The sequence below is a fragment of the Maylandia zebra genome, linkage group LG18, assembly GCF_041146795.1.
Source record: "Maylandia zebra isolate NMK-2024a linkage group LG18, Mzebra_GT3a, whole genome shotgun sequence".
Classification (NCBI taxonomy): domain Eukaryota; kingdom Metazoa; phylum Chordata; class Actinopteri; order Cichliformes; family Cichlidae; genus Maylandia; species Maylandia zebra.
In genome coordinates, this window is record NC_135184.1 from 16,889,891 (window position 1) to 16,904,466 (window position 14,576).

Below are 14,576 nucleotides of genomic sequence, written 5' to 3' on the forward strand. Positions count from 1 at the left end.
CCCACTCCACCAAAGTCTGTCTTTTGGAAAGGAGGGAGGAGCATTATTATTAAAATTAAAACACATTCTTGCAGACAATATTTATATTCTTGGATAGCAATCTTTATTCTTTAGCTAGTGCAGAAACTATGCATGATTATATTATCACAACCACAATGCAGGGGGAGAGTTGTGTGTCCTCGGGGCCTCTGTAAATGTAAAGCTTGCATTCCTCCATATTTCACTGCTCTGCAGCATGAAGATAAAGAATATCTGAACCGCTCCTGCATCTGCTGCCACCCATCCCACCGAACAGCGCCGCACTGCCTTGGCTCACTCGGCTTCTCTGTGTGACACAAACCTGCCTGCAAAACAAGGCGAAATCAAGCTGCCTTGCATTTTTATGCTGGTGGAGAATAGATGTGAAAGGTGTGTTGAATAGGAGTGGGGAAAAGAAAAATCTGTTTTTCCTGTGCAGTTTATGGCACTTTAACCATGCTGTGATTCTCTTTTAATTTTTAATTTTATTTTAGCCCCTTGACATTTCTAGTTTGTTGTTTTAAAGCTTGTTAGAAAATTACCACAACTAGCCCTCATCGGTCCCAGCAGAGGCCCATTTAAATGAAATATGGGCTTTCACTCAACTTTAACAAATAAAAGCTATTATGAGAGATTAAGACTTTTGGCTTAAAATATGCTCAAGAGTCCCTTTTCCTGGCTGGCTGGCTCAGAAAGCCTGTATATAATTTGCAGGGAAAGAAAGAAATGGAGTGTGTTTCAGACCGAGTCAGGGAGGCTGAAGAGGAGAAAGCGAAGGGGAAAGATGGTGAGACAGACGGCGAGCAGCAGCAGTCTAACATGTCAGAAACAATCTGAGTCTGAGCCCCGCAGTTGTAAAACTGTCATACCTCGTAGGAAACACCAGCAGTGACCTCAGAATTGGGCTAAGGTAGCCTGTCACACCCATTATACAGTAAACACTCTGTAGAGGGCTGTGTTTTGGTTGGGTTGTCTCCCTTAAAGTAATATCAATACATTCCCGGGAGGCACAAACACAACACACGACTGCCATTAATCAAACGGTCAAGAAAGGAATTTTCCCATATTTAAGCAATTGGTCCCACATTTTTTGGCCATTTGAGACAAAACATAATGATTGTAATTATTTTTTCTCTTTCTGTTTTTTTCTTTTTTAAATCTAGGACTAGAAAGGTGAATGTGTGAGAAAGCATATCTCACTGGAGTCTAGACGTGGAAAAAATAAATACATTTGTGAAGATAAAATGTAGTCGATTCTGCTGTGTGTCCCAGTTCAAAGTGTTGTTTGATTTGGCAATTCAGAGAAACAGTATTCTCAAAAGACAGCACAGAGAGTATGGAGGACCAAATCTGCCAAAATCTCAACCAAATAAAATCCTTGAAAAATAAAAATGCGAGTGTGAGTTTGGGAGCAACTGGCACAAGGTTGACCCTTTAATGCACTGTGAAGGACAACCGTGCATGAATAGGTCCGAGGGAAACCATACAGGGAGTGCAGAATTATTAGGCAAATAAGTATTTTGTCCACATCATCCTCATCATGCATGTTGTCCTACTCCAAGCTGTATAGGCTCGAAAGCCTACTACCAATTAAGCATATTAGGTGATGTGCATCTCTGTAATGAGAAGGGGTGTGGTCTAATGACATCAACACCCTATATCAGGGTTATTAGGCAACGTTCTTTCCTTTGGCAAAATGGGTCAAAAGAAGGACTTGACAGGCTCAGAAAAGTCAAAAATAGTGAGATATCTTGCAGAGGGATGCAGCAGTCTCAAAATTGCAAAGCTTCTGAAGCGTGATCATCAAACAATCAAGCGTTTCATTCAAAATAGTCAACAGGGTCGCAAGAAGCGTGTGGAAAAACCAAGGCGCAAAATAACTGCCCATGAACAGAGAAAAGTCAAGCGTGCAGCTGCCAAGATGCCACTTGCCACCAGTTTGGCCATATTTCAGAGCTGCAACATCACTGGAGTGCCCAAAAGCACAAGGTGTGCAATACTCAGAGACATGGCCAAGGTAAGAAAGGCTGAAAGACGACCACCACTGAACAAGACACACAAGCTGAAACGTTAAGACTGGGCCAAGAAATATCCCAAGACTGATTTTTCTAAGGTTTTATGGACTGATGAAATGAGAGTGAGTCTTGATGGGCCAGATGGATGGGCCCGTGGCTGGATTGGTAAAGGGCAGAGAGCTCCAGTCCGACTCAGACGCCAGCAAGGTGGAGGTGGAGTACTGGTTTGGGCTGGTATCATCAAAGATGAGCTTGTGGGGCCTTTTCGGGTTGAGGATGGAGTCAAGCTCAACTCCCAGTCCTACTGCCAGTTTCTGGAAGACACCTTCTTCAAGCAGTGGTACAGGAAGAAGTCTGCATCCTTCAAGAAAAACATGATTTTCATGCAGGACAATGCTCCATCACACGCGTCCAAGTACTCCACAGCGTGGCTGGCAAGAAAGGGTATAAAAGAAGAAAAACTAATGACATGGCCACCTTGTTCACCTGATCTGAACCCCATTGAGAACCTGTGGTCCATCATCAAATGTGAGATTTACAAGGAGGGAAAACAGTACACCTCTCTGAACAGTGTCTGGGAGGCTGTGGTTGCTGCTGCACGCAATGTTGATGGTGAACAGATCAAAACACTGACAGAATCCATGGATGGCAGGCTTTTGAGTGTCCTTGCAAAGAAAGGTGGCTATATTGGTCGCTGATTTGTTTTTGTTTTGTTTTTGAATGTCAGAAATGTATATTTGTGAATGTGGAGATGTTATATTGGTTTCACTGGTAAAAATAAATAATTGAAATGGAATTATTTCAATTATTTACACTGGAAAATAACTCAAAATGTTAGAAATATTCCAGTATTAGAAAATCAGCACTGCTCAGTGTTAGCCATTGTTAATCTTCAAAACTGACTAGGTTACTTTTAAACATATAACACTGTCAAAAGTGTTAAATTAACACTCAACAGTGTTGTATTTAACACTCAGAGGTGTGGACCCATATAGACACTCTCCAGTGTTAATTTAACACTGGAGATTTTGCTGTGTATATTTGTGAATGTGGAGATGTTATATTGGTTTCACTGGTAAAAATAAATAATTGAAATGGGTATATATTTGTTTTTTGTTAAGTTGCCTAATAATTATGCACAGTAATAGTCACCTGCACACACAGATATCCCCCTAAAATAGCTAAAACTAAAAACAAACTAAAAACTACTTCGAAAAACATTCCGCTTTGATATTAATGAGTTTTTTGGGTTCATTGAGAACATGGTTGTTGTTCAATAATAACATTATTCCTCAAAAATACAACTTGCCTAATAATTCTGCACTCCCTGTATAGGTGAAAGTGTAAAGAAAAAATAACAGAGTAGGAGAACTGAAAAAATAAATAAAATGGAAAAATGCAGGAAAATTAATGCATACAGTTATTTTAAAATAGATTCATTTTTAATTATTAAATAATAAATATAATTAATCCATGTAATAATTTCAACATTCATTTGTTTAATTAATAAAAAATTTTTACATCATGTTTAAGTTAAAATTAACAGCTTATTATCTCAAAATGTCAACTTCAAAACTCAAAATTTTTAAATACTAATTTGAAATTTCAACTTACCTTTTTTTAATTTCTTTTTTTCCCCAGTGGCAAATATAAGCCTCCATATAGAAACTTTTGTTTCCTCATCATATCATTTAAAGCCTTGTTCTCATTTGAAATCACATATATTTCTCATGTATGGCAGCCATTTCTAGTCATTTTCTGACTGAAAGCGTGCCCTGCTTTTGTTTGGCGCCAACTTCGCAGTTGGAATACTGAGACGTTTTATAGCATTAAACTGCAGGGTGCCTTTATTTAAAAAAGGCTTTCATTCCCACCCAGGATTGTGCCCAGCCTAGTCTGGATGTGAAATACAGTGGTACAGTAACATGTGGAGATAATTATGAAGCTAAGATAATCAATGTCATGCTTGAAGTTACATAGATGCCTAAAGCAATGTTTTCTTGAGCCACTAGTTTGAAAATCAAAGTGATGGGTTTAAAAAAAGAAAGAAAAGAAAAGAAAAAGAAAGCTTGGCCCTGGCTTTGAAACTATACCGAGCTGCGATGAACTGAGCTACTACACACGGTGAAATGCTTTATTATTGCCTTCTTGTAGCCACTAAATGACCTTTTATGCAGACTACATCAACAAGGGTTCATATTCCAGCAAAATATTTGGTTTAGGAGTTAAGACAGACACACATGCTCCAAACCACCCGCAAACGCATTAAAACAAAAGAAAAATGAGGACAGAGTAATAAAAATGCTTCATTGTGACATTTGTTTTGGAAATATTTTGTTATCTAAACTTCCTGTCAGAGTCAGTTTGGGCGCACGGTTTGATGCTCAGGGAAAACGTCCTGACACTTTTATGGAGGTACAGATCAAATTTCAGAAGGAAGCTCCTCAGTTGTTGCAGCTTCCTACTATCAGCGTGCCCCAGAGCAAGGCGAGGAAGATGCAGAGCTGTGAGCCTCGCTTCTAAGGAGCCCCAGATCTCCGAGCCAATTAGAAGAAAGCATGTCCCCAGACGTGGGGGGACTTTTTCTTTTCTGGCACAAGAGTACAAAAGCGGAGAGGCTACTAGTTTCACGGTCTTTAACCCTGATTTGCTCAGAATGAGAGGATAACTTGTGTAAAAAGATGACTTTTTAAGTAAAATAAGCCATAGAAAATCTGCTGGTACCGCTGGGCTGATATGACTTTAGCTTGAGTCTTTTATATCTGACAATAGAAGGCAATAAGAATAAGAGACACGAGTGACAATTAGGATCCACAGTTTTTTCATTTCTAAATATTTTGCTGTTTTGAAGCAAGTAGTTTCTGTGCACGAAACACAAGAAAAGGTTTATTTCTCATGTATTTCTTATGCTAAATCCCCGAGGATATTAGACTGTGTTTCACATTATTTCACACCACTATAAATACCAAAGCCCTTAATGCAAAATAACCAGGCTGTATTTCTTTCCCACCTAACACGCTACATGAATAACTATTCATTCTGCATTTTTACCCGACAAAAGCGTTGCGTTGAAAGGTTGCTCGCATACTATGGGCACCCCGACAAGAGGCCTGCAGTTCAGTCCACTTGACGTCTCCTCCAGTGGCTCCACGGTTTCTCCATGTGGTGAATGACTGTGTGAAAAAAAGAAGAGAGACCCAGAGCTCTTAGTGAAAAGCAAGTATCCTCAGTTGACTCACTAGTCTTGCTGGTTTTCCTGAAGAGGAATGATTTAAAAATGTAAGACATATAACACTGCTAAATAAATAATAAATACAGGGGCAAATATCCTCTCTGTTGTTCTGAAGCATTTCCTTCATCTCTCTATTTTTTTCTTTTCCATTTGTGCAATGCAAGAAAGAAAAAAACATTCAGAAGCCGACAGCAAAAAAACCATTATGGAAAGTCACTCTGAGCTGCTGCTCTGTGTTCTCTGTTCTGTGTGAGCTCACACTCAAAAAAGCTCCAGGCAGCCCAAAAAAATCTCCCAAGTTTTCACCCTCCACATGTCTTTCACATTTCAGTCTTTGTAAAGCGCAGAGCAACACTTGTTCCTGCCTTGGTCACATTACTCCTTCTTTTTTTCTAGCCCCCCCCCCCCCTTACTATCCATAAATAAACTTTTTCATGGACGTGCATTTTAGCACATTAGCTGCATTTCAAGAACTCACATCTTGTTCAGCACAGTCAAAAAGAAAGGGCAGGAAGGGTCTTTTCAGTAAATGCATAAAGGAAAATCCCACACTGCGCTCAGGGCCTCTGCAGTGAACCCTCTGTTCCTTTCCTTATCGCTTTGCTTCGTCTACACCCTGAAAGGTCTTGACTCGAGTCTGCTTCGAGAGTGCCGAGAATGTGAATACTCTGTATCGAGACGTTTAGAGAGGGAAAAAAGATGATGGTGGGAATAAGAAGAGTACACGGCGGTGGCAAAAGTTTTCTCTCCTCTCATAAAAAAGAAAGATTAATAAACAGCATGTTGCCCTGATAGTGACCCATTTTTCTACCTGCTGCAAACCTGACCAGTATCTCAAAAACAGGAAATATCACACATGATGAGTTTTTGCTGCTAGTGTGGCTATGTGATTGAAATAGCCCAGAAACTACTGAATGTTACTGCAGAAAAATGGTAAGTTACCAGGCTGATGGGAAGTTTTCATATTATAACAGAATGTAACGCCTTCATTTGAAGTTTTCCTGTGTTTTATCCGTTAGACTTTTATTTTGAAGGATGCCTTTATGAAATATACTGCTAAAAAACCTTAAGAAAACTTTACCTTGATCTAACAGCAGTCAGCAAATACTGAGGTCATCGGCCTTTTGATAAAAAAAAAAATCAAAAATAAATTTTCCGAGCAACATAATGTGTCTAAAAAGTCCAGTAACAATAAAACCACAATGGGAAATGAACGTTCACATTTTATTTAAAAACAGCAGTTTAACAGACTTCATTGTGGAATTTAAAAGTTTTTACTTTGCTTGAAGTTTATCCCATTTATGTATTTATTTGTGTGTGTTTGTGTGTATGTGGTGATGATGGTTTAGGTTTTTTTTTTTCAGAACCACTCTTATTTTGTGTTTTTTTCATTTTATTTATATTCCTCATGACTGGATCAAGCTGCTGTCTGGACTTGGATTCTGGATTTGGACTGAGCTGGACTGAGCCGGCGGTTTGGTTTGGTTTCCAGCTGTGTTTTGCTGTAACTTCACATGTGGTTTCCTTTGATTTTTGTATTGCTGTGGCATAAAAATCAAATGCCAAAATACATGTCAACATGACATACTCTGGCTTTGCCAAACATTTAGTTGCTGCGCTTTAGCTCTAACTATGTATTTCTGTGATCCCCTGGCTTTCCCCCTTGCTGCGCCATGCGGCTGGCATCTGTTTTTAGTAAAATATCTTAATAACTACTACATTGTTATGAAATTCATGATTTTACCCCTGGTACTTTTGAACTTGGATTTGTTTTTTCCCCCATAATTGCCCCCCTTGTGATCAGCTGTTACAGTGATCTCTTTATACTTCGGCTCAGCTTCATCGTAAAGCTGCATTAGATTTGCTAAATTCTAATAAAGCGAATCAAATATTGTCAGCCTGACTAATTAGCAAACATCTGCTAACACTCTGAGCTAAGATAGTAAATATGGTCGGCATCGTCCTCGCTAAACGTCAACATGTTGTCACTGTCACTCTGGGTAAGTTAGCCTGCTGGCATTAGCATTAAGTCACTGCAGCGCGCCGACTACAATTTTCCAAACATGCCTGCTGTAATCTTTAAACCCTGGTGCAATAATATGAAACATTTGCTCATATAAGAGTAATTATCTTCACATATGAGAAAATACAAGTGATGAAAAATTCCTCAGATAGCTTAAAGTGTTACTGGCGCTTGTTTGCGGCCTCTTTGTTGGTGACTTAGGGGTTTAATATGTCTTTTTTTCCCATCTAAAGTGACCTTAAAACTATATCTGCTTTTTCTCTTTGCACGTCTGTGTTGCCAGAGGATTGTACTTGACCCTTCCTTGATTTTCAGACAGCATTGCTTGTTTTCCCTGGTGGATTTTCTTTTTTTTGAGGGGGGTGGGGGGCTGGGTTAACTGTCGTTTAATGCACCGTTAAAAGGCTGCAGCTGGAAAAGTGAACAGGAACATTTTTAACAACCTCACAAAGCCCCTAAAGCCTAAACCCAGAGCTGTCTCTGACCACCTCACGCAAAAGAGGAAGCCGTCCCTCAAACCGCCAGGCTCCAAATGCTGCATGTCAATCTTCCTCGGCGCGGAGAGGCAGTGGTCATTTCACTTTCATTTCTCTGACCGAGCCTATCAACTATTTATTCTGAAAGCTTCTCCTGACCATGGAAGAAATGTACTGACATAATTCAAGTTTGGACAAGGGTTCTGTGAGATATGGTGAAGACCTTGAAGACATCCAGGAGAAATGGGGAGGACAGGGGTTGCGTTTTAGTTTATTTCCACGGGGGGAAGAGGGGAGGATGGGGGAGTGATCTGTCCTGTAGGAGAAGTTAAAAAAAAATCATCATAAAGACAATGGATAGCTGGGCTGCATCCTTAAGTTGTACCATTTGATAATATATCTGTCTGAAAAATGAATCAGCTCACCTGGGGAGGGAAGCAATGATTTCCGTTGCTTGTCTTTGTGTATGGTAGCATGCACAATCTGCCCCCGGGCCAATTAAAGGCAAAGAGGAAATATTTAGAGTGACTGAAGCACGCACTCGACGTGATGAGCAAAACTTTAAAGTGAGTAAAAGAAAATCAAACTGTGAGATGCAGACAATGTGGTAAACACGCCAACCAGGGGTGCCATTGTTCATATTAGATCCGGGACCCTGGAGTATCATTGTGCGTTATGAGTTCAGCATTAATTGCTGCCTTTGGGAATGTTTGTTCTTGACGTAATTACTTGTCAGAGGGGGAACCTTGACTTTCGATGAAGCGTGAGCTGCAGAGGAGCGTCTTTTGTGACAAATAATTCAGGTTTTTAACAAGACAGAGTCGATTCCCTGCTCTATAAAACAAGAGAAAGAGAGAAAAAGAGGGAATTTGCTCCTCTGCTAGTGGTGCTTACAGTAATGGCAGCTCGAGCAAAGACCGGGCCAGAAATGAGGTGATTTTATAAACCAGCTCATTAGCTGATGAACAGATATTTGGATATGTTTCTTTTTTTTTTTTTTTACTACGAATGCCAAATATGTTCATTTCTGAATATTTGTTGCTTCTCTTTCTTTTGGAGGTTTTAGGAGCCCGAAGATATGAAACTGGACTTCTACTCAAGGGTGATGTCTCTAAAAAAATGTTTAAAATGAGTCCAATCAACCTAAAATAATTAAAAGAACCAAGTGATAAATATGGGACTAGGAGAACAAGAGCTAATGGAGGGCTTTATTGCCTATGAAAAGAATACAATAAATAGCAGCACCCGTCCTTACTGCTGCTTCAAGAAAGTCAAACAAACCCAGCAAGAATCATTTTCAGACTCAGGCAAACATAATTAGTTAAAAATAAAGACGTTCTATAATTTAATAGACTGCTCTGCCTGAAATGGAGCTAAAACTGTACACAAACAAGTTTTTGATGTCAGATTTTGAGTGTCACTTTTCACATTTATTGCTCTGCTTGACCGTTTGACAAGCGTGTGCACGCGCGTCAACACTCTGGAACAGTCACTCATGCACATGCACACACGCAGGCACACATGCCCTGTTGGACTCAGAAGCCTTGCGACCGTCATGTCCATCTTTTCAAACACTGTCCAGACAGGAGAAAAACCTTGGCCATCAGCTCTCCTCTCTGAACCTGTCCATCACTGTCACTCTGGATCAGTGGTGCAGAACTCATCCTTCCTCTCCCGCTGGTCCCCGCCGGACTGGACTTGCTCAGCCTAGCCCCTCATATCGCTGTCAGGGGTCCCAACTGACAGCCTGCTGCTGCAGCTGATTCCAGTTTGTTGGCCCTGCTATGGGCTGATGCCAGCAATCTGTGCTTTGGCAGTGGGTGGCCGTCTGCTAAGGCGAGGCTTTGATAGGTACAATGATGGAGTTATTCATATGGGCATCTTAACACCCCTCGAAAGCACTATCATATGCATGAAATAGCAACGTGTTGGAATGACAATCCCTGACTTTGACGTGAGAATGCTCAAATCCTGCAGTTCACAGGCAGAGGTGGTGATGTGGGTAAAACACGCACACATGCTGCAGTGTCTCAACTTCTCGACCAGACCGGATGTCACACCAGTTCCCGCGTCTGTGCGAGAGCAAAGGCCTTTTCTTTCTCCCTCTCTCTGCACCACATGTGTGAATTCTATCGTAATGGCTGGGGTTTCCAGAGAACTCTGGATCTTTCAAACAAACCACAACAGGCAGTAAGACCCAGCTTCTCAGCCTCCCACAGAGACAGGGACAGTCAGTGGAGAAGTGAGAGTGGGGATTGGAATTTAATTACAGCCTTAAAGCCCTCAGAGTCCAATATGAGAGAGAGGGATGAGACATAAATCTACAGGGGTGCCTTTGTTTGTACGGTGGCTACAACAAGAAAATCATTCAAAACCCACTGCGGAGACACAGAAGTCTGTAGTACGGCGGTTCAAAGTTTGACGAATGAACAACTGGGATTTCAAAGACTGTCATTCACTCATTTATCCCAGCTTTCTTTAATTAAAGTGCCCATTCTTGCCTATTATGGAAAACAGTGCTTCAATAAACGGCTGGAAGTAACAAAGACAAATATAGATTTGATTGCACGCCCTTGGGCAAAGTGCCAACCGCTCTGTTCGACTGCATGTAAAAGCTATGTTGAAATTTCAACAACTGACAAAAAAAAATGGAAAACTATTTTAAGTGTTTACTAAACTATTGCTGACATGCAATAGCAGAGATTGATGACTAAAAAATCAATTCATCTTTTTTCCACATCGCTTCGAACAAACGCAATTCTATTGTGTCCAAGTGAGGGAACATGGACGTACTATTACAAGGGAACCTACGGCCTTATGATTAGATTCAAAGCTGCTTTGGCCCTCACATCAAGGGGCTTTTCTGGGCTGCAGATTGGCCAGACTGGCGGCAGAGCATAGAATCTGCAGAGTGAGTTAAAAGTCACAGGCCTGCTCCCAGTCCATTGTATTTCAGCCAGGGTGGGGCGCGGAGGATGAAAACCAGATTGGGTGCTCCACATACTGTTCCACATACAGCATGAAGAATAAGACCCGAAGGACGCTCTGTGTCTCTTTCTCCTTCGCTTCACATTTGTAAGAGAGATGCAGCGAGGAAGTGTTGTTTTAAGACTTAACCGGACTCTGCTGTGATATGTGTGACAGAGAACATTTAAGGGTTGTATTCACAATTGAGTGTCTCGCAGTGGAACCGCGGAGAAAGGGAGAAAAAAAAATCTGGCTTGTGGCTCTGTGAGAGGCAGTCAGGGGGTGGGGCACCCTCTAGTGCAGAAATCCAGATGTAGGTCACTGCCAAAAAATTCCAAAATCCTGATGTTCTGGCCAACAGGGAGGCTACAAAACCTTCTCCATGTAAATAACGTCAGCAAATCACCCCCTACAAGCCGTTCCATAAAAAATCTGGAGACATTTAAGCTGAGACAGCCATGAGAATACAAACCGCATGTCTTCTTCTGTTAGGGTTTCTTAAATCACCTAAGCTCTGTTAAAACAAAATATAAGGGTAGAATTTGACGGGGGACGAATCAGGCGGTAGGCGCTGAGGTATGACGTTTGCGAGGCTTATATAGGGAAAAAGTTGGGATATCCTACATGTCAACCATGATTGCTTTTGGCAGTAATATCATGCAAATCTATCTCTTCAAACTGACACGGTTTGCTCAACAAATTGCTACAAAACACTGCGTTCATTTCGTTTGCCTGGACAAGTCTTCAAGTATCTCTTTGAGTAATTGAATAAAGTTGTGAGGCGAAGTTTCCACTGATGTGACTGGGCTTGCTCGAGCCTGAGATAGAAATGTCTCAGTCCTTGGTGTTTGAACTAACAGGATGAGTCTGGAAAGGCCGCGTGGAGGCTCTGAGACTGTGAACAAGTCTAAAAGAACAATTCTCCTCACCGAGGGAGAAAGCCTGAAAAAATTAACACTATAAAATTGTGTCCCTAGTGGGTGCATGCCGATTCCACCCGTTTTCTATTCTTTTTGTGTAATCGCAGCCATGTGCATGTCATTGTTCCCTCATTTCAACCGACTCCACCACCGACTCTTTATCCATTTTTCTGACACATGCGATCTCTTTCAGCAAACTTTAATGCCTTTTTTCTCTCTCCAGAAGCTGTGAGGTGTTACCGTCCAGATGTTTCAGCCTCAGTTCAGTCATAGGCGTTCTGATTAGGACATAGCTTTTAAAGATCTAGCTGAAATGTAGCTACGTGTGAGATGGCGGTGAGAAATATGGAAACGTTAAAGAATCGGGAGAGCGATGCACATAAATGTTTATGTCACTCCATAGACTTAATAGTTACTTGGGGCTGCCACCTCCTAGCCTGACATTTTCTCTCCATAAAAATCGCAGCAGAGTGACATCTGGATCTCATGCAGCACACTGATTTAATACTTCAGGCATCGGGATGGTTTTCACTACCTATCTGCTTTAAAACTCAATAACGTATTCACTCGCTAGCCATTCCAGTGAGAAAATGTCCCCAGTAAGGCTGCAAATGACAATTGTCTTCAAAATCTACTCATATGTTTTTCAAAATTAGAAAGCTAGGGAAAATACCGTATTTTCCGCACTATAAAGCGCACTTAAAATCCTTTAAATTTCACAAAAATCGGCAAATCCAGTGCGCCTTATGTATGAATTCTGTTGTGCTTACAGACCTCGAACCGATTTTATGTGGTACATGGTGCACAAAAATCTGTCAAAAAATGTTTTAGCACGACTTTGGTAAGCTACGAAGCCGCACCGCTTGATGGATTGTTGGAGCATTATGGCTGCCGTAGTCAGGAGCCTCACGGAGTAATCTGGGTCCAAAACTCCGTCCCAATGTCAAACGAACACTGTGACATCACTAAGAGTTAAAAACTGTCTAAATTCTTTTATCTTTAATAAAATGATCAGCGTTGCTGCTTTACCAGGTGTAACAATTAAGTTTAAAATCCAGGTATTCATGAAAACAGAATTTATTAAATTTAACAGAGTTAGAAATTAGCAGGAAGTTAGCTCGCGAGTTTCCACCTAGCATGTTCTGACTGAGAGATTTCTGAAAAAATTTAAACGGACAGCTCTGCTATCACTTCCAACATAAATGAAGACAGAAAAATAAACAGTAGTGACTTTTGTCGAGTTACTGAAGTTGGACTAGCACATAATGATGTGCTACATGATCGCTAGTGACACAGCTATGTTAGCATAACATAAACAGAGTAAAGCTGAAGGATGAATGCTAACTTTTTTCCACTTGATAAAAGTTAACTAGAGAATTCAACATTAATGAATCAATGGTATAGAAGTGGAGGAAGCAAGAAGAATCAGTTGAGTAAAGTTTGAGTTATCTGACTGTTTTGTTTCACTTAATGCGCCTTATAATCCAGTGCACCTTGTGAAAACAGACCCGTTCATCGACAGTGCACCTTATGGTCCGAAAAATATGGTAAAGAGAATCCCCAACAATCATGAGCAAGCACTTGGTGAAAGTGGGAAGGAAAAACTCACTTTTAACAGGAAGAAACTTCCAGCAGAATCAGGGTTGGCGAGGGGCAGCCATCCGCTGCCTCCGGTTGAGGGTGAAATAATTTCTTTTACGACCAAAAGGTCAAAAGTCAACTACACCAAATTTAAAATGTCCCACATGCTTTCCATTGCATATATATATATACTGTATATATATATATACTATATATATATACATGTATATATATATACATACATATATATACATGTATATATATATATATATATATATATATATATATATATATATATATATATATATATATATATATATATATATATATATATATATATATATAACATGTCAACTATTGTTGCAGATTAATTTTCTGACCTTGGTCTGAACTCATATTCAGGTCCACATTGTTTGAATTATTAGAAACATTTAAAATGTTTCAAATCTATTTTTTATTGAAGGACCAACAAAATTCACTTAACCTTCTTTTGGGGTTTGGGGCAATAAAACCAAAAACTATTCACATTGCCGGGACATGACAAGACTGCTTTTTCTTTTCCTCTCTCATGTCAAAAACCTTTGTTTAATTCTAATGAATAATATAATATTTTCAACAAAGGGTTGTAGAAATACCATTTTACAAACTTCTTGAGTTAATTACGGACAGACACAGAGACTTCTGGCGTGTTTGCATAACATTACGGCTGTGCACAAATTCACCCCCCTCCTCCATGGTGAAAATCCCCTGTGAACTCAGCTCTAAACAAAGTGTAAAGGCTGGCAGTACACACATGACATGTATGAACTTTGACATGTCAACATGACTGGTTGCATTTATCCCCGAACAGCCTGCGACCGACCAGCCACGTAAGACTGCTGCACCAGCCACCGAGGTTAATTAACTATCTGGAAACTATTTCGGCCCAGCCAAGTTTGTGTCACTTCAGGTATGTCTCCATTTAATGTCTTCCGCTCTAAGTATGCGCGGCTGGTGCTGGCTCTGAGCGCTTTTCCGTTGTGTGGAATTATAATGACGGGACAGAAAAGGCAATAATGTGGGCACAGACTCAAAAAGGTTTCACTCAAAGGGTTCCCAAAGAGCATGTGTGTGTTTTGCCAAAAAAAGAATGAAAACATTAAAATTATACCCTCGCCTCTTTTACATTAGCATTTCCATCCAACATACAGCCTGCAAAACAAAGGATAAGAAACCTGAATATTAATATTTTACCTTTTTATATAAAACCCTATTAAGTTATTAAAATATTTATTTTTGAACAAACAATCATTTATATTGCAATACACATTTTGCATAGAAGCAAACCAGTTGTAGTTATTGTGG

At 40.2% G+C, this 14,576-nt stretch overlaps 1 long non-coding RNA gene across 1 annotated transcript; it reads right to left on the bottom strand.

Moving 5' to 3' along the window:
* Positions 1 to 94: 94 nt before the first annotated feature.
* On the bottom strand, positions 95 to 13,318 carry LOC143413421 (uncharacterized). The gene is made up of 3 exons (XR_013094032.1): positions 13,261 to 13,318; positions 5,085 to 5,206; positions 95 to 344 (listed from the first exon to the last, which is right to left on the bottom strand). It is a non-coding gene; the product is annotated as an uncharacterized LOC143413421 (long non-coding RNA).
* Positions 13,319 to 14,576: the final 1,258 nt, after the last annotated feature.